Source organism: Eleutherodactylus coqui, chromosome 7 (assembly GCF_035609145.1).
Source record: "Eleutherodactylus coqui strain aEleCoq1 chromosome 7, aEleCoq1.hap1, whole genome shotgun sequence".
In the NCBI taxonomy this organism is placed as follows: Eukaryota; Metazoa; Chordata; class Amphibia; order Anura; family Eleutherodactylidae; genus Eleutherodactylus; species Eleutherodactylus coqui.
In genome coordinates this window covers 49,851,349-49,866,348 of record NC_089843.1, presented here as the reverse complement: position 1 = coordinate 49,866,348, position 15,000 = coordinate 49,851,349, and the positions used below count along the sequence as shown (strand labels likewise).

The following is a 15,000-nucleotide window of genomic DNA, read 5'->3' as shown; positions in this document are numbered from 1 at the left end:
AAACAATAGACTGGAAAACACTCTCGGTTTTGTATGAAGAGTGTCCGCGCGCCCAGCAGAAGAGCATGCCATCGCACTGACCTACATGGCTATGAAAAGTTTCCGCAACCTGAAGAGAATACGGTGATGTTAATAGTGTAATTCTTGGAATGACATTTAAAGACTGCAGGACTTCGACATTATGGTTGTTGATTTGGAATTCCGGGGAACAAAAAATAGAACTCTTGATAGATTCTATCTCTTCCTCGGTCCACAAAACCCGTTCCAAAAGTATTCACAATACCCTAGACTAATAAATTAGGCCCCAGTGAGAATTGAACTCACGACCCCTGGTTTACAAGACCAGTGCTCTAACACCTGAGCTATGAAGCCCATTTCTTCAACTACTCGCACAGTGTTTTTCGTCCATTTCTACATTCCTTTTTCCAAATTCTAGAATGTCATAAGTGGGATTGTAACCAATGCCTCCAGGAGGGCTCTCGCAGTCATCCGGAAAAACACACGTGTGAAAAATTGTGAAACGTAAAGAAAGAGTGGTCACGTTAAGAGTCCAATTCTTGGGATGAAGTATAAAGACTGGAGCTGTTTGTCATTAACTGGACTTTTTACTTCCTTGGTTCAAATTACTGGTTTAGAAGCAAGGTGTTCACATCTGCCTAGTATTTTTTAATCCTTCAGATACATCCTATTATTATCCTGATGAGGAAACCTAGGCAGCTCCGAAACATTTGGCCATAAAATAGTCTGTAGCTGTGTTAGTATGTTTCACTACCAACATGGTTCCAAGGTACTTCTTCTACCTATCAGCCTAGGCTTGCAGGAAAGGCCCCAGTGAGAATTGAACTCACGACCCCTGGTTTACGAGACCAGTGCTCTAACCTCTGAGTTATGAAGCCTGCCTGTGGCGCACTGCCACAAATTTTTTTCCACATTTGCACCAGAAAGTTAATTTACATTTTAAATATTTGCTCGTAGCACTACCTAAAACGCCATGAGTAGTGTTTAAGGAAAAGCATTCTGAAGGAAGTGGAATTTCAACCCACCACTCCAGGAGAGACAACAATGATTTTGAACGACACTTTACTTCAAAACAATAGACTGGAAAACACTCTCGGTTTTGTATGAAGAGTGTCCGCGCGCCCAGCAGAAGAGCATGCCATCGCACTGACCTACATGGCTATGAAAAGTTTCCGCAACCTGAAGAGAATACGGTGATGTTAATAGTGTAATTCTTGGAATGACATTTAAAGACTGCAGGACTTCGACATTATGGTTGTTGATTTGGAATTCCGGGGAACAAAAAATAGAACTCTTGATAGATTCTATCTCTTCCTCGGTCCACAAAACCCGTTCCAAAAGTATTCACAATACCCTAGACTAATAAATTAGGCCCCAGTGAGAATTGAACTCACGACCCCTGGTTTACAAGACCAGTGCTCTAACCCCTGAGCTATGAAGCCCATTTCTTCAACTACTCGCACAGTGTTTTTCGTCCATTTCTACATTCCTTTTTCCAAATTCTAGAATGTCATAAGTGGGATTGTAACCAATGCCTCCAGGAGGGCTCTCGCAGTCATCCGGAAAAACACACGTGTGAAAAATTGTGAAACGTAAAGAAAGAGTGGTCACGTTAAGAGTCCAATTCTTGGGATGAAGTATAAAGACTGGAGCTGTTTGTCATTAACTGGACTTTTTACTTCCTTGGTTCAAATTACTGGTTTAGAAGCAAGGTGTTCACATCTGCCTAGTATTTTTTAATCCTTCAGATACATCCTATTATTATCCTGATGAGGAAACCTAGGCAGCTCCGAAACATTTGGCCATAAAATAGTCTGTAGCTGTGTTAGTATGTTTCACTACCAACATGGTTCCAAGGTACTTCTTCTACCTATCAGCCTAGGCTTGCAGGAAAGGCCCCAGTGAGAATTGAACTCACGACCCCTGGTTTACGAGACCAGTGCTCTAACCTCTGAGTTATGAAGCCTGCCTGTGGCGCACTGCCACAAATTTTTTTCCACATTTGCACCAGAAAGTTAATTTACATTTTAAATATTTGCTCGTAGCACTACCTAAAACGCCATGAGTAGTGTTTAAGGAAAAGCATTCTGAAGGAAGTGGAATTTCAACCCACCACTCCAGGAGAGACAACAATGATTTTGAACGACACTTTACTTCAAAACAATAGACTGGAAAACACTCTCGGTTTTGTATGAAGAGTGTCCGCGCGCCCAGCAGAAGAGCATGCCATCGCACTGACCTACATGGCTATGAAAAGTTTCCGCAACCTGAAGAGAATACGGTGATGTTAATAGTGTAATTCTTGGAATGACATTTAAAGACTGCAGGACTTCGACATTATGGTTGTTGATTTGGAATTCCGGGGAACAAAAAATAGAACTCTTGATAGATTCTATCTCTTCCTCGGTCCACAAAACCCGTTCCAAAAGTATTCACAATACCCTAGACTAATAAATTAGGCCCCAGTGAGAATTGAACTCACGACCCCTGGTTTACAAGACCAGTGCTCTAACCCCTGAGCTATGAAGCCCATTTCTTCAACTACTCGCACAGTGTTTTTCGTCCATTTCTACATTCCTTTTTCCAAATTCTAGAATGTCATAAGTGGGATTGTAACCAATGCCTCCAGGAGGGCTCTCGCAGTCATCCGGAAAAACACACGTGTGAAAAATTGTGAAACGTAAAGAAAGAGTGGTCACGTTAAGAGTCCAATTCTTGGGATGAAGTATAAAGACTGGAGCTGTTTGTCATTAACTGGACTTTTTACTTCCTTGGTTCAAATTACTGGTTTAGAAGCAAGGTGTTCACATCTGCCTAGTATTTTTTAATCCTTCAGATACATCCTATTATTATCCTGATGAGGAAACCTAGGCAGCTCCGAAACATTTGGCCATAAAATAGTCTGTAGCTGTGTTAGTATGTTTCACTACCAACATGGTTCCAAGGTACTTCTTCTACCTATCAGCCTAGGCTTGCAGGAAAGGCCCCAGTGAGAATTGAACTCACGACCCCTGGTTTACGAGACCAGTGCTCTAACCTCTGAGTTATGAAGCCTGCCTGTGGCGCACTGCCACAAATTTTTTTCCACATTTGCACCAGAAAGTTAATTTACATTTTAAATATTTGCTGGTAGCACTACCTAAAACGCCATGAGTAGTGTTTAAGGAAAAGCATTCTGAAGGAAGTGGAATTTCAACCCACCACTCCAGGAGAGACAACAATGATTTTGAACGACACTTTACTTCAAAACAATAGACTGGAAAACACTCTCGGTTTTGTATGAAGAGTGTCCGCGCGCCCAGCAGAAGAGCATGCCATCGCACTGACCTACATGGCTATGAAAAGTTTCCGCAACCTGAAGAGAATACGGTGATGTTAATAGTGTAATTCTTGGAATGACATTTAAAGACTGCAGGACTTCGACATTATGGTTGTTGATTTGGAATTCCGGGGAACAAAAAATAGAACTCTTGATAGATTCTATCTCTTCCTCGGTCCACAAAACCCGTTCCAAAAGTATTCACAATACCCTAGACTAATAAATTAGGCCCCAGTGAGAATGGAACTCACGACCCCTGGTTTACAAGACCAGTGCTCTAACACCTGAGCTATGAAGCCCATTTCTTCAACTACTCGCACAGTGTTTTTCGTCCATTTCTACATTCCTTTTTCCAAATTCTAGAATGTCATAAGTGGGATTGTAACCAATGCCTCCAGGAGGGCTCTCGCAGTCATCCGGAAAAACACACGTGTGAAAAATTGTGAAACGTAAAGAAAGAGTGGTCACGTTAAGAGTCCAATTCTTGGGATGAAGTATAAAGACTGGAGCTGTTTGTCATTAACTGGACTTTTTACTTCCTTGGTTCAAATTACTGGTTTAGAAGCAAGGTGTTCACATCTGCCTAGTATTTTTTAATCCTTCAGATACATCCTATTATTATCCTGATGAGGAAACCTAGGCAGCTCCGAAACATTTGGCCATAAAATAGTCTGTAGCTGTGTTAGTATGTTTCACTACCAACATGGTTCCAAGGTACTTCTTCTACCTATCAGCCTAGGCTTGCAGGAAAGGCCCCAGTGAGAATTGAACTCACGACCCCTAGTTTACGAGACCAGTGCTCTAACCTCTGAGTTATGAAGCCTGCCTGTGGCGCACTGCCACAAATTTTTTTCCACATTTGCACCAGAAAGTTAATTTACATTTTAAATATTTGCTCGTAGCACTACCTAAAACGCCATGAGTAGTGTTTAAGGAAAAGCATTCTGAAGGAAGTGGAATTTCAACCCACCACTCCAGGAGAGACAACAATGATTTTGAACGACACTTTACTTCAAAACAATAGACTGGAAAACACTCTCGGTTTTGTATGAAGAGTGTCCGCGCGCCCAGCAGAAGAGCATGCCATCGCACTGACCTACATGGCTATGAAAAGTTTCCGCAACCTGAAGAGAATACGGTGATGTTAATAGTGTAATTCTTGGAATGACATTTAAAGACTGCAGGACTTCGACATTATGGTTGTTGATTTGGAATTCCGGGGAACAAAAAATAGAACTCTTGATAGATTCTATCTCTTCCTCGGTCCACAAAACCCGTTCCAAAAGTATTCACAATACCCTAGACTAATAAATTAGGCCCCAGTGAGAATTGAACTCACGACCCCTGGTTTACAAGACCAGTGCTCTAACCCCTGAGCTATGAAGCCCATTTCTTCAACTACTCGCACAGTGTTTTTCGTCCATTTCTACATTCCTTTTTCCAAATTCTAGAATGTCATAAGTGGGATTGTAACCAATGCCTCCAGGAGGGCTCTCGCAGTCATCCGGAAAAACACACGTGTGAAAAATTGTGAAACGTAAAGAAAGAGTGGTCACGTTAAGAGTCCAATTCTTGGGATGAAGTATAAAGACTGGAGCTGTTTGTCATTAACTGGACTTTTTACTTCCTTGGTTCAAATTACTGGTTTAGAAGCAAGGTGTTCACATCTGCCTAGTATTTTTTAATCCTTCAGATACATCCTATTATTATCCTGATGAGGAAACCTAGGCAGCTCCGAAACATTTGGCCATAAAATAGTCTGTAGCTGTGTTAGTATGGTTCACAACCAACATGGTTCCAAGGTACTTCTTCTACCTATCAGCCTAGGCTTGCAGGAAAGGCCCCAGTGAGAATTGAACTCACGACCCCTGGTTTACGAGACCAGTGCTCTAACCTCTGAGCTATGAAGCCTGCCTGTGGCGCACTGCCACAAATTTTTTTCCACATTTGCACCAGAAAGTTAATTTACATTTTAAATATTTGCAGGTAGCACTACCTAAAACGCCATGAGTAGTGTTTAAGGAAAAGCATTCTGAAGGAAGTGGAATTTCAACCCACCACTCCAGGAGAGACAACAATGATTTTGAACGACACTTTACTTCAAAACAATAGACTGGAAAACACTCTCGGTTTTGTATGAAGAGTGTCCGCGCGCCCAGCAGAAGAGCATGCCATCGCACTGACCTACATGGCTATGAAAAGTTTCCGCAACCTGAAGAGAATACGGTGATGTTAATAGTGTAATTCTTGGAATGACATTTAAAGACTGCAGGACTTCGACATTATGGTTGTTGATTTGGAATTCCGGGGAACAAAAAATAGAACTCTTGATAGATTCTATCTCTTCCTCGGTCCACAAAACCCGTTCCAAAAGTATTCACAATACCCTAGACTAATAAATTAGGCCCCAGTGAGAATTGAACTCACGACCCCTGGTTTACAAGACCAGTGCTCTAACCCCTGAGCTATGAAGCCCATTTCTTCAACTACTCGCACAGTGTTTTTCGTCCATTTCTACATTCCTTTTTCCAAATTCTAGAATGTCATAAGTGGGATTGTAACCAATGCCTCCAGGAGGGCTCTCGCAGTCATCCGGAAAAACACACGTGTGAAAAATTGTGAAACGTAAAGAAAGAGTGGTCACGTTAAGAGTCCAATTCTTGGGATGAAGTATAAAGACTGGAGCTGTTTGTCATTAACTGGACTTTTTACTTCCTTGGTTCAAATTACTGGTTTAGAAGCAAGGTGTTCACATCTGCCTAGTATTTTTTAATCCTTCAGATACATCCTATTATTATCCTGATGAGGAAACCTAGGCAGCTCCGAAACATTTGGCCATAAAATAGTCTGTAGCTGTGTTAGTATGGTTCACTACCAACATGGTTCCAAGGTACTTCTTCTACCTATCAGCCTAGGCTTGCAGGAAAGGCCCCAGTGAGAATTGAACTCACGACCCCTGGTTTACGAGACCAGTGCTCTAACCTCTGAGCTATGAAGCCTGCCTGTGGCGCACTGCCACAAATTTTTTTCCACATTTGCACCAGAAAGTTAATTTACATTTTAAATATTTGCAGGTAGCACTACCTAAAACGCCATGAGTAGTGTTTAAGGAAAAGCATTCTGAAGGAAGTGGAATTTCAACCCACCACTCCAGGAGAGACAACAATGATTTTGAACGACACTTTACTTCAAAACAATAGACTGGAAAACACTCTCGGTTTTGTATGAAGAGTGTCCGCGCGCCCAGCAGAAGAGCATGCCATCGCACTGACCTACATGGCTATGAAAAGTTTCCGCAACCTGAAGAGAATACGGTGATGTTAATAGTGTAATTCTTGGAATGACATTTAAAGACTGCAGGACTTCGACATTATGGTTGTTGATTTGGAATTCCGGGGAACAAAAAATAGAACTCTTGATAGATTCTATCTCTTCCTCGGTCCACAAAACCCGTTCCAAAAGTATTCACAATACCCTAGACTAATAAATTAGGCCCCAGTGAGAATTGAACTCACGACCCCTGGTTTACAAGACCAGTGCTCTAACCCCTGAGCTATGAAGCCCATTTCTTCAACTACTCGCACAGTGTTTTTCGTCCATTTCTACATTCCTTTTTCCAAATTCTAGAATGTCATAAGTGGGATTGTAACCAATGCCTCCAGGAGGGCTCTCGCAGTCATCCGGAAAAACACACGTGTGAAAAATTGTGAAACGTAAAGAAAGAGTGGTCACGTTAAGAGTCCAATTCTTGGGATGAAGTATAAAGACTGGAGCTGTTTGTCATTAACTGGACTTTTTACTTCCTTGGTTCAAATTACTGGTTTAGAAGCAAGGTGTTCACATCTGCCTAGTATTTTTTAATCCTTCAGATACATCCTATTATTATCCTGATGAGGAAACCTAGGCAGCTCCGAAACATTTGGCCATAAAATAGTCTGTAGCTGTGTTAGTATGGTTCACAACCAACATGGTTCCAAGGTACTTCTTCTACCTATCAGCCTAGGCTTGCAGGAAAGGCCCCAGTGAGAATTGAACTCATGACCCCTGGTTTACGAGACCAGTGCTCTAACCTCTGAGCTATGAAGCCTGCCTGTGGCGCACTGCCACAAACGTTTTTCCACATTTGCACCAGAAAGTTAATTTACATTTTAAATATTTGCAGGTAGCACTACCTAAAACGCCATGAGTAGTGTTTAAGGAAAAGCATTCTGAAGGAAGTGGAATTTCAACCCACCACTCCAGGAGAGACAACAATGATTTTGAACGACACTTTACTTCAAAACAATAGACTGGAAAACACTCTCGGTTTTGTATGAAGAGTGTCCGCGCGCCCAGCAGAAGAGCATGCCATCGCACTGACCTACATGGCTATGAAAAGTTTCCGCAACCTGAAGAGAATACGGTGATGTTAATAGTGTAATTCTTGGAATGACATTTAAAGACTGCAGGACTTCGACATTATGGTTGTTGATTTGGAATTCCGGGGAACAAAAAATAGAACTCTTGATAGATTCTATCTCTTCCTCGGTCCACAAAACCCGTTCCAAAAGTATTCACAATACCCTAGACTAATAAATTAGGCCCCAGTGAGAATTGAACTCACGACCCCTGGTTTACAAGACCAGTGCTCTAACCCCTGAGCTATGAAGCCCATTTCTTCAACTACTCGCACAGTGTTTTTCGTCCATTTCTACATTCCTTTTTCCAAATTCTAGAATGTCATAAGTGGGATTGTAACCAATGCCTCCAGGAGGGCTCTCGCAGTCATCCGGAAAAACACACGTGTGAAAAATTGTGAAACGTAAAGAAAGAGTGGTCACGTTAAGAGTCCAATTCTTGGGATGAAGTATAAAGACTGGAGCTGTTTGTCATTAACTGGACTTTTTACTTCCTTGGTTCAAATTACTGGTTTAGAAGCAAGGTGTTCACATCTGCCTAGTATTTTTTAATCCTTCAGATACATCCTATTATTATCCTGATGAGGAAACCTAGGCAGCTCCGAAACATTTGGCCATAAAATAGTCTGTAGCTGTGTTAGTATGGTTCACAACCAACATGGTTCCAAGGTACTTCTTCTACCTATCAGCCTAGGGTTGCAGGAAAGGCCCCAGTGAGAATTGAACTCATGACCCCTGGTTTACGAGACCAGTGCTCTAACCTCTGAGCTATGAAGCCTGCCTGTGGCGCACTGCCACAAACGTTTTTCCACATTTGCACCAGAAAGTTAATTTACATTTTAAATATTTGCAGGTAGCACTACCTAAAACGCCATGAGTAGTGTTTAAGGAAAAGCATTCTGAAGGAAGTGGAATTTCAACCCACCACTCCAGGAGAGACAAAAATGATTTTGAACGACACTTTACTTCAAAACAATAGACTGGAAAACACTCTCGGTTTTGTATGAAGAGTGTCCGCGCGCCCAGCAGAAGAGCATGCCATCGCACTGACCTACATGGCTATGAAAAGTTTCCGCAACCTGAAGAGAATACGGTGATGTTAATAGTGTAATTCTTGGAATGACATTTAAAGACTGCAGGACTTCGACATTATGGTTGTTGATTTGGAATTCCGGGGAACAAAAAATAGAACTCTTGATAGATTCTATCTCTTCCTCGGTCCACAAAACCCGTTCCAAAAGTATTCACAATACCCTAGACTAATAAATTAGGCCCCAGTGAGAATTGAACTCACGACCCCTGGTTTACAAGACCAGTGCTCTAACCCCTGAGCTATGAAGCCCATTTCTTCAACTACTCGCACAGTGTTTTTCGTCCATTTCTACATTCCTTTTTCCAAATTCTAGAATGTCATAAGTGGGATTGTAACCAATGCCTCCAGGAGGGCTCTCGCAGTCATCCGGAAAAACACACGTGTGAAAAATTGTGAAACGTAAAGAAAGAGTGGTCACGTTAAGAGTCCAATTCTTGGGATGAAGTATAAAGACTGGAGCTGTTTGTCATTAACTGGACTTTTTACTTCCTTGGTTCAAATTACTGGTTTAGAAGCAAAGTGTTCACATCTGCCTAGTATTTTTTAATCCTTCAGATACATCCTATTATTATCCTGATGAGGAAACCTAGGCAGCTCCGAAACATTTGGCCATAAAATAGTCTGTAGCTGTGTTAGTATGTTTCACTAGCAACATGGTTCCAAAGTACTTCTTCTACCTATCAGCCTAGGCTTGCAGGAAAGGCCCCAGTGAGAATTGAACTCACGACCCCTGGTTTACGAGACCAGTGCTCTAACCTCTGAGTTATGAAGCCTGCCTGTGGCGCACTGCCACAAATTTTTTTCCACATTTGCACCAGAAAGTTAATTTACATTTTAAATATTTGCTGGTAGCACTACCTAAAACGCCATGAGTAGTGTTTAAGGAAAAGCATTCTGAAGGAAGTGGAATTTCAACCCACCACTCCAGGAGAGACAACAATGATTTTGAACGACACTTTACTTCAAAACAATAGACTGGAAAACACTCTCGGTTTTGTATGAAGAGTGTCCGCGCGCCCAGCAGAAGAGCATGCCATCGCACTGACCTACATGGCTATGAAAAGTTTCCGCAACCTGAAGAGAATACGGTGATGTTAATAGTGTAATTCTTGGAATGACATTTAAAGACTGCAGGACTTCGACATTATGGTTGTTGATTTGGAATTCCGGGGAACAAAAAATAGAACTCTTGATAGATTCTATCTCTTCCTCGGTCCACAAAACCCGTTCCAAAAGTATTCACAATACCCTAGACTAATAAATTAGGCCCCAGTGAGAATTGAACTCACGACCCCTGGTTTACAAGACCAGTGCTCTAACCCCTGAGCTATGAAGCCCATTTCTTCAACTACTCGCACAGTGTTTTTCGTCCATTTCTACATTCCTTTTTCCAAATTCTAGAATGTCATAAGTGGGATTGTAACCAATGCCTCCAGGAGGGCTCTCGCAGTCATCCGGAAAAACACACGTGTGAAAAATTGTGAAACGTAAAGAAAGAGTGGTCACGTTAAGAGTCCAATTCTTGGGATGAAGTATAAAGACTGGAGCTGTTTGTCATTAACTGGACTTTTTACTTCCTTGGTTCAAATTACTGGTTTAGAAGCAAGGTGTTCACATCTGCCTAGTATTTTTTAATCCTTCAGATACATCCTATTATTATCCTGATGAGGAAACCTAGGCAGCTCCGAAACATTTGGCCATAAAATAGTCTGTAGCTGTGTTAGTATGTTTCACTACCAACATGGTTCCAAGGTACTTCTTCTACCTATCAGCCTAGGCTTGCAGGAAAGGCCCCAGTGAGAATTGAACTCACGACCCCTGGTTTACGAGACCAGTGCTCTAACCTCTGAGCTATGAAGCCTGCCTGTGGCGCACTGCCACAAATTTTTTTCCACATTTGCACCAGAAAGTTAATTTACATTTTAAATATTTGCAGGTAGCACTACCTAAAACGCCATGAGTAGTGTTTAAGGAAAAGCATTCTGAAGGAAGTGGAATTTCAACCCACCACTCCAGGAGAGACAACAATGATTTTGAACGACACTTTACTTCAAAACAATAGACTGGAAAACACTCTCGGTTTTGTATGAAGAGTGTCCGCGCGCCCAGCAGAAGAGCATGCCATCGCACTGACCTACATGGCTATGAAAAGTTTCCGCAACCTGAAGAGAATACGGTGATGTTAATAGTGTAATTCTTGGAATGACATTTAAAGACTGCAGGACTTCGACATTATGGTTGTTGATTTGGAATTCCGGGGAACAAAAAATAGAACTCTTGATAGATTCTATCTCTTCCTCGGTCCACAAAACCCGTTCCAAAAGTATTCACAATACCCTAGACTAATAAATTAGGCCCCAGTGAGAATTGAACTCACGACCCCTGGTTTACAAGACCAGTGCTCTAACCCCTGAGCTATGAAGCCCATTTCTTCAACTACTCGCACAGTGTTTTTCGTCCATTTCTACATTCCTTTTTCCAAATTCTAGAATGTCATAAGTGGGATTGTAACCAATGCCTCCAGGAGGGCTCTCGCAGTCATCCGGAAAAACACACGTGTGAAAAATTGTGAAACGTAAAGAAAGAGTGGTCACGTTAAGAGTCCAATTCTTGGGATGAAGTATAAAGACTGGAGCTGTTTGTCATTAACTGGACTTTTTACTTCCTTGGTTCAAATTACTGGTTTAGAAGCAAGGTGTTCACATCTGCCTAGTATTTTTTAATCCTTCAGATACATCCTATTATTATCCTGATGAGGAAACCTAGGCAGCTCCGAAACATTTGGCCATAAAATAGTCTGTAGCTGTGTTAGTATGTTTCACTACCAACATGGTTCCAAGGTACTTCTTCTACCTATCAGCCTAGGCTTGCAGGAAAGGCCCCAGTGAGAATTGAACTCACGACCCCTGGTTTACGAGACCAGTGCTCTAACCTCTGAGTTATGAAGCCTGCCTGTGGCGCACTGCCACAAATTTTTTTCCACATTTGCACCAGAAAGTTAATTTACATTTTAAATATTTGCTGGTAGCACTACCTAAAACGCCATGAGTAGTGTTTAAGGAAAAGCATTCTGAAGGAAGTGGAATTTCAACCCACCACTCCAGGAGAGACAACAATGATTTTGAACGACACTTTACTTCAAAACAATAGACTGGAAAACACTCTCGGTTTTGTATGAAGAGTGTCCGCGCGCCCAGCAGAAGAGCATGCCATCGCACTGACCTACATGGCTATGAAAAGTTTCCGCAACCTGAAGAGAATACGGTGATGTTAATAGTGTAATTCTTGGAATGACATTAAAAGACTGCAGGACTTCGACATTATGGTTGTTGATTTGGAATTCCGGGGAACAAAAAATAGAACTCTTGATAGATTCTATCTCTTCCTCGGTCCACAAAACCCGTTCCAAAAGTATTCACAATACCCTAGACTAATAAATTAGGCCCCAGTGAGAATTGAACTCACGACCCCTGGTTTACAAGACCAGTGCTCTAACCCCTGAGCTATGAAGCCCATTTCTTCAACTACTCGCACAGTGTTTTTCGTCCATTTCTACATTCCTTTTTCCAAATTCTAGAATGTCATAAGTGGGATTGTAACCAATGCCTCCAGGAGGGCTCTCGCAGTCATCCGGAAAAACACACGTGTGAAAAATTGTGAAACGTAAAGAAAGAGTGGTCACGTTAAGAGTCCAATTCTTGGGATGAAGTATAAAGACTGGAGCTGTTTGTCATTAACTGGACTTTTTACTTCCTTGGTTCAAATTACTGGTTTAGAAGCAAGGTGTTCACATCTGCCTAGTATTTTTTAATCCTTCAGATACATCCTATTATTATCCTGATGAGGAAACCTAGGCAGCTCCGAAACATTTGGCCATAAAATAGTCTGTAGCTGTGTTAGTATGGTTCACAACCAACATGGTTCCAAGGTACTTCTTCTACCTATCAGCCTAGGGTTGCAGGAAAGGCCCCAGTGAGAATTGAACTCATGACCCCTGGTTTACGAGACCAGTGCTCTAACCTCTGAGCTATGAAGCCTGCCTGTGGCGCACTGCCACAAACGTTTTTCCACATTTGCACCAGAAAGTTAATTTACATTTTAAATATTTGCAGGTAGCACTACCTAAAACGCCATGAGTAGTGTTTAAGGAAAAGCATTCTGAAGGAAGTGGAATTTCAACCCACCACTCCAGGAGAGACAAAAATGATTTTGAACGACACTTTACTTCAAAACAATAGACTGGAAAACACTCTCGGTTTTGTATGAAGAGTGTCCGCGCGCCCAGCAGAAGAGCATGCCATCGCACTGACCTACATGGCTATGAAAAGTTTCCGCAACCTGAAGAGAATACGGTGATGTTAATAGTGTAATTCTTGGAATGACATTTAAAGACTGCAGGACTTCGACATTATGGTTGTTGATTTGGAATTCCGGGGAACAAAAAATAGAACTCTTGATAGATTCTATCTCTTCCTCGGTCCACAAAACCCGTTCCAAAAGTATTCACAATACCCTAGACTAATAAATTAGGCCCCAGTGAGAATTGAACTCACGACCCCTGGTTTACAAGACCAGTGCTCTAACCCCTGAGCTATGAAGCCCATTTCTTCAACTACTCGCACAGTGTTTTTCGTCCATTTCTACATTCCTTTTTCCAAATTCTAGAATGTCATAAGTGGGATTGTAACCAATGCCTCCAGGAGGGCTCTCGCAGTCATCCGGAAAAACACACGTGTGAAAAATTGTGAAACGTAAAGAAAGAGTGGTCACGTTAAGAGTCCAATTCTTGGGATGAAGTATAAAGACTGGAGCTGTTTGTCATTAACTGGACTTTTTACTTCCTTGGTTCAAATTACTGGTTTAGAAGCAAAGTGTTCACATCTGCCTAGTATTTTTTAATCCTTCAGATACATCCTATTATTATCCTGATGAGGAAACCTAGGCAGCTCCGAAACATTTGGCCATAAAATAGTCTGTAGCTGTGTTAGTATGTTTCACTAGCAACATGGTTCCAAAGTACTTCTTCTACCTATCAGCCTAGGCTTGCAGGAAAGGCCCCAGTGAGAATTGAACTCACGACCCCTGGTTTACGAGACCAGTGCTCTAACCTCTGAGTTATGAAGCCTGCCTGTGGCGCACTGCCACAAATTTTTTTCCACATTTGCACCAGAAAGTTAATTTACATTTTAAATATTTGCTGGTAGCACTACCTAAAACGCCATGAGTAGTGTTTAAGGAAAAGCATTCTGAAGGAAGTGGAATTTCAACCCACCACTCCAGGAGAGACAACAATGATTTTGAACGACACTTTACTTCAAAACAATAGACTGGAAAACACTCTCGGTTTTGTATGAAGAGTGTCCGCGCGCCCAGCAGAAGAGCATGCCATCGCACTGACCTACATGGCTATGAAAAGTTTCCGCAACCTGAAGAGAATACGGTGATGTTAATAGTGTAATTCTTGGAATGACATTTAAAGACTGCAGGACTTCGACATTATGGTTGTTGATTTGGAATTCCGGGGAACAAAAAATAGAACTCTTGATAGATTCTATCTCTTCCTCGGTCCACAAAACCCGTTCCAAAAGTATTCACAATACCCTAGACTAATAAATTAGGCCCCAGTGAGAATTGAACTCACGACCCCTGGTTTACAAGACCAGTGCTCTAACCCCTGAGCTATGAAGCCCATTTCTTCAACTACTCGCACAGTGTTTTTCGTCCATTTCTACATTCCTTTTTCCAAATTCTAGAATGTCATAAGTGGGATTGTAACCAATGCCTCCAGGAGGGCTCTCGCAGTCATCCGGAAAAACACACGTGTGAAAAATTGTGAAACGTAAAGAAAGAGTGGTCACGTTAAGAGTCCAATTCTTGGGATGAAGTATAAAGACTGGAGCTGTTTGTCATTAACTGGACTTTTTACTTCCTTGGTTCAAATTACTGGTTTAGAAGCAAGGTGTTCACATCTGCCTAGTATTTTTTAATCCTTCAGATACATCCTATTATTATCCTGATGAGGAAACCTAGGCAGCTCCGAAACATTTGGCCATAAAATAGTCTGTAGCTGTGTTAGTATGTTTCACTACCAACATGGTTCCAAGGTACTTCTTCTACCTATCAGCCTAGGCTTGCAGGAAAGGCCCCAGTGAGAATTGAACTCACGACCCCTG

The 15,000-nt window shown here is 41.8% G+C and overlaps 26 non-coding genes across 26 annotated transcripts in view; all 26 read right to left on the bottom strand.

Moving 5' to 3' along the window:
- Nucleotides 1-823: 823 nt before the first annotated feature.
- Nucleotides 824-896, bottom strand: TRNAT-CGU (transfer RNA threonine (anticodon CGU)). Its single transcript has one exon. It is a non-coding gene; the product is annotated as a tRNA-Thr (tRNA).
- A 491-nt stretch (nucleotides 897-1,387) lies between these two features.
- TRNAT-UGU (transfer RNA threonine (anticodon UGU)) lies at nucleotides 1,388-1,460 on the bottom strand. The gene has a single exon. It is a non-coding gene; the product is annotated as a tRNA-Thr (tRNA).
- A 451-nt stretch (nucleotides 1,461-1,911) lies between these two features.
- On the bottom strand, nucleotides 1,912-1,984 carry TRNAT-CGU (transfer RNA threonine (anticodon CGU)). Its single transcript has one exon. It is a non-coding gene; the product is annotated as a tRNA-Thr (tRNA).
- A 491-nt stretch (nucleotides 1,985-2,475) lies between these two features.
- On the bottom strand, nucleotides 2,476-2,548 carry TRNAT-UGU (transfer RNA threonine (anticodon UGU)). The gene has a single exon. It is a non-coding gene; the product is annotated as a tRNA-Thr (tRNA).
- Nucleotides 2,549-2,999: 451 nt separating this feature from the next.
- TRNAT-CGU (transfer RNA threonine (anticodon CGU)) lies at nucleotides 3,000-3,072 on the bottom strand. Its single transcript has one exon. It is a non-coding gene; the product is annotated as a tRNA-Thr (tRNA).
- A 1,015-nt stretch (nucleotides 3,073-4,087) lies between these two features.
- Nucleotides 4,088-4,160, bottom strand: TRNAT-CGU (transfer RNA threonine (anticodon CGU)). The gene has a single exon. It is a non-coding gene; the product is annotated as a tRNA-Thr (tRNA).
- Nucleotides 4,161-4,651: 491 nt separating this feature from the next.
- On the bottom strand, nucleotides 4,652-4,724 carry TRNAT-UGU (transfer RNA threonine (anticodon UGU)). Its single transcript has one exon. It is a non-coding gene; the product is annotated as a tRNA-Thr (tRNA).
- A 451-nt stretch (nucleotides 4,725-5,175) lies between these two features.
- On the bottom strand, nucleotides 5,176-5,248 carry TRNAT-CGU (transfer RNA threonine (anticodon CGU)). Its single transcript has one exon. It is a non-coding gene; the product is annotated as a tRNA-Thr (tRNA).
- A 491-nt stretch (nucleotides 5,249-5,739) lies between these two features.
- On the bottom strand, nucleotides 5,740-5,812 carry TRNAT-UGU (transfer RNA threonine (anticodon UGU)). Its single transcript has one exon. It is a non-coding gene; the product is annotated as a tRNA-Thr (tRNA).
- A 451-nt stretch (nucleotides 5,813-6,263) lies between these two features.
- On the bottom strand, nucleotides 6,264-6,336 carry TRNAT-CGU (transfer RNA threonine (anticodon CGU)). Its single transcript has one exon. It is a non-coding gene; the product is annotated as a tRNA-Thr (tRNA).
- Nucleotides 6,337-6,827: 491 nt separating this feature from the next.
- TRNAT-UGU (transfer RNA threonine (anticodon UGU)) lies at nucleotides 6,828-6,900 on the bottom strand. Its single transcript has one exon. It is a non-coding gene; the product is annotated as a tRNA-Thr (tRNA).
- Nucleotides 6,901-7,351: 451 nt separating this feature from the next.
- Nucleotides 7,352-7,424, bottom strand: TRNAT-CGU (transfer RNA threonine (anticodon CGU)). The gene has a single exon. It is a non-coding gene; the product is annotated as a tRNA-Thr (tRNA).
- Nucleotides 7,425-7,915: 491 nt separating this feature from the next.
- TRNAT-UGU (transfer RNA threonine (anticodon UGU)) lies at nucleotides 7,916-7,988 on the bottom strand. Its single transcript has one exon. It is a non-coding gene; the product is annotated as a tRNA-Thr (tRNA).
- Nucleotides 7,989-8,439: 451 nt separating this feature from the next.
- On the bottom strand, nucleotides 8,440-8,512 carry TRNAT-CGU (transfer RNA threonine (anticodon CGU)). Its single transcript has one exon. It is a non-coding gene; the product is annotated as a tRNA-Thr (tRNA).
- A 491-nt stretch (nucleotides 8,513-9,003) lies between these two features.
- Nucleotides 9,004-9,076, bottom strand: TRNAT-UGU (transfer RNA threonine (anticodon UGU)). The gene has a single exon. It is a non-coding gene; the product is annotated as a tRNA-Thr (tRNA).
- Nucleotides 9,077-9,527: 451 nt separating this feature from the next.
- TRNAT-CGU (transfer RNA threonine (anticodon CGU)) lies at nucleotides 9,528-9,600 on the bottom strand. Its single transcript has one exon. It is a non-coding gene; the product is annotated as a tRNA-Thr (tRNA).
- A 491-nt stretch (nucleotides 9,601-10,091) lies between these two features.
- On the bottom strand, nucleotides 10,092-10,164 carry TRNAT-UGU (transfer RNA threonine (anticodon UGU)). The gene has a single exon. It is a non-coding gene; the product is annotated as a tRNA-Thr (tRNA).
- Nucleotides 10,165-10,615: 451 nt separating this feature from the next.
- On the bottom strand, nucleotides 10,616-10,688 carry TRNAT-CGU (transfer RNA threonine (anticodon CGU)). The gene has a single exon. It is a non-coding gene; the product is annotated as a tRNA-Thr (tRNA).
- A 491-nt stretch (nucleotides 10,689-11,179) lies between these two features.
- Nucleotides 11,180-11,252, bottom strand: TRNAT-UGU (transfer RNA threonine (anticodon UGU)). The gene has a single exon. It is a non-coding gene; the product is annotated as a tRNA-Thr (tRNA).
- Nucleotides 11,253-11,703: 451 nt separating this feature from the next.
- On the bottom strand, nucleotides 11,704-11,776 carry TRNAT-CGU (transfer RNA threonine (anticodon CGU)). Its single transcript has one exon. It is a non-coding gene; the product is annotated as a tRNA-Thr (tRNA).
- Nucleotides 11,777-12,267: 491 nt separating this feature from the next.
- Nucleotides 12,268-12,340, bottom strand: TRNAT-UGU (transfer RNA threonine (anticodon UGU)). The gene has a single exon. It is a non-coding gene; the product is annotated as a tRNA-Thr (tRNA).
- A 451-nt stretch (nucleotides 12,341-12,791) lies between these two features.
- On the bottom strand, nucleotides 12,792-12,864 carry TRNAT-CGU (transfer RNA threonine (anticodon CGU)). The gene has a single exon. It is a non-coding gene; the product is annotated as a tRNA-Thr (tRNA).
- A 491-nt stretch (nucleotides 12,865-13,355) lies between these two features.
- TRNAT-UGU (transfer RNA threonine (anticodon UGU)) lies at nucleotides 13,356-13,428 on the bottom strand. Its single transcript has one exon. It is a non-coding gene; the product is annotated as a tRNA-Thr (tRNA).
- A 451-nt stretch (nucleotides 13,429-13,879) lies between these two features.
- TRNAT-CGU (transfer RNA threonine (anticodon CGU)) lies at nucleotides 13,880-13,952 on the bottom strand. Its single transcript has one exon. It is a non-coding gene; the product is annotated as a tRNA-Thr (tRNA).
- A 491-nt stretch (nucleotides 13,953-14,443) lies between these two features.
- On the bottom strand, nucleotides 14,444-14,516 carry TRNAT-UGU (transfer RNA threonine (anticodon UGU)). Its single transcript has one exon. It is a non-coding gene; the product is annotated as a tRNA-Thr (tRNA).
- Nucleotides 14,517-14,967: 451 nt separating this feature from the next.
- TRNAT-CGU (transfer RNA threonine (anticodon CGU)) overlaps nucleotides 14,968-15,000 on the bottom strand; it is a 73-nt gene continuing 40 nt past the window's right edge. Inside the window, exon 1 of the tRNA in view lies at nucleotides 14,968-15,000. This exon is cut by the window's right edge and continues 40 nt beyond it. This is a non-coding gene — a tRNA (tRNA-Thr).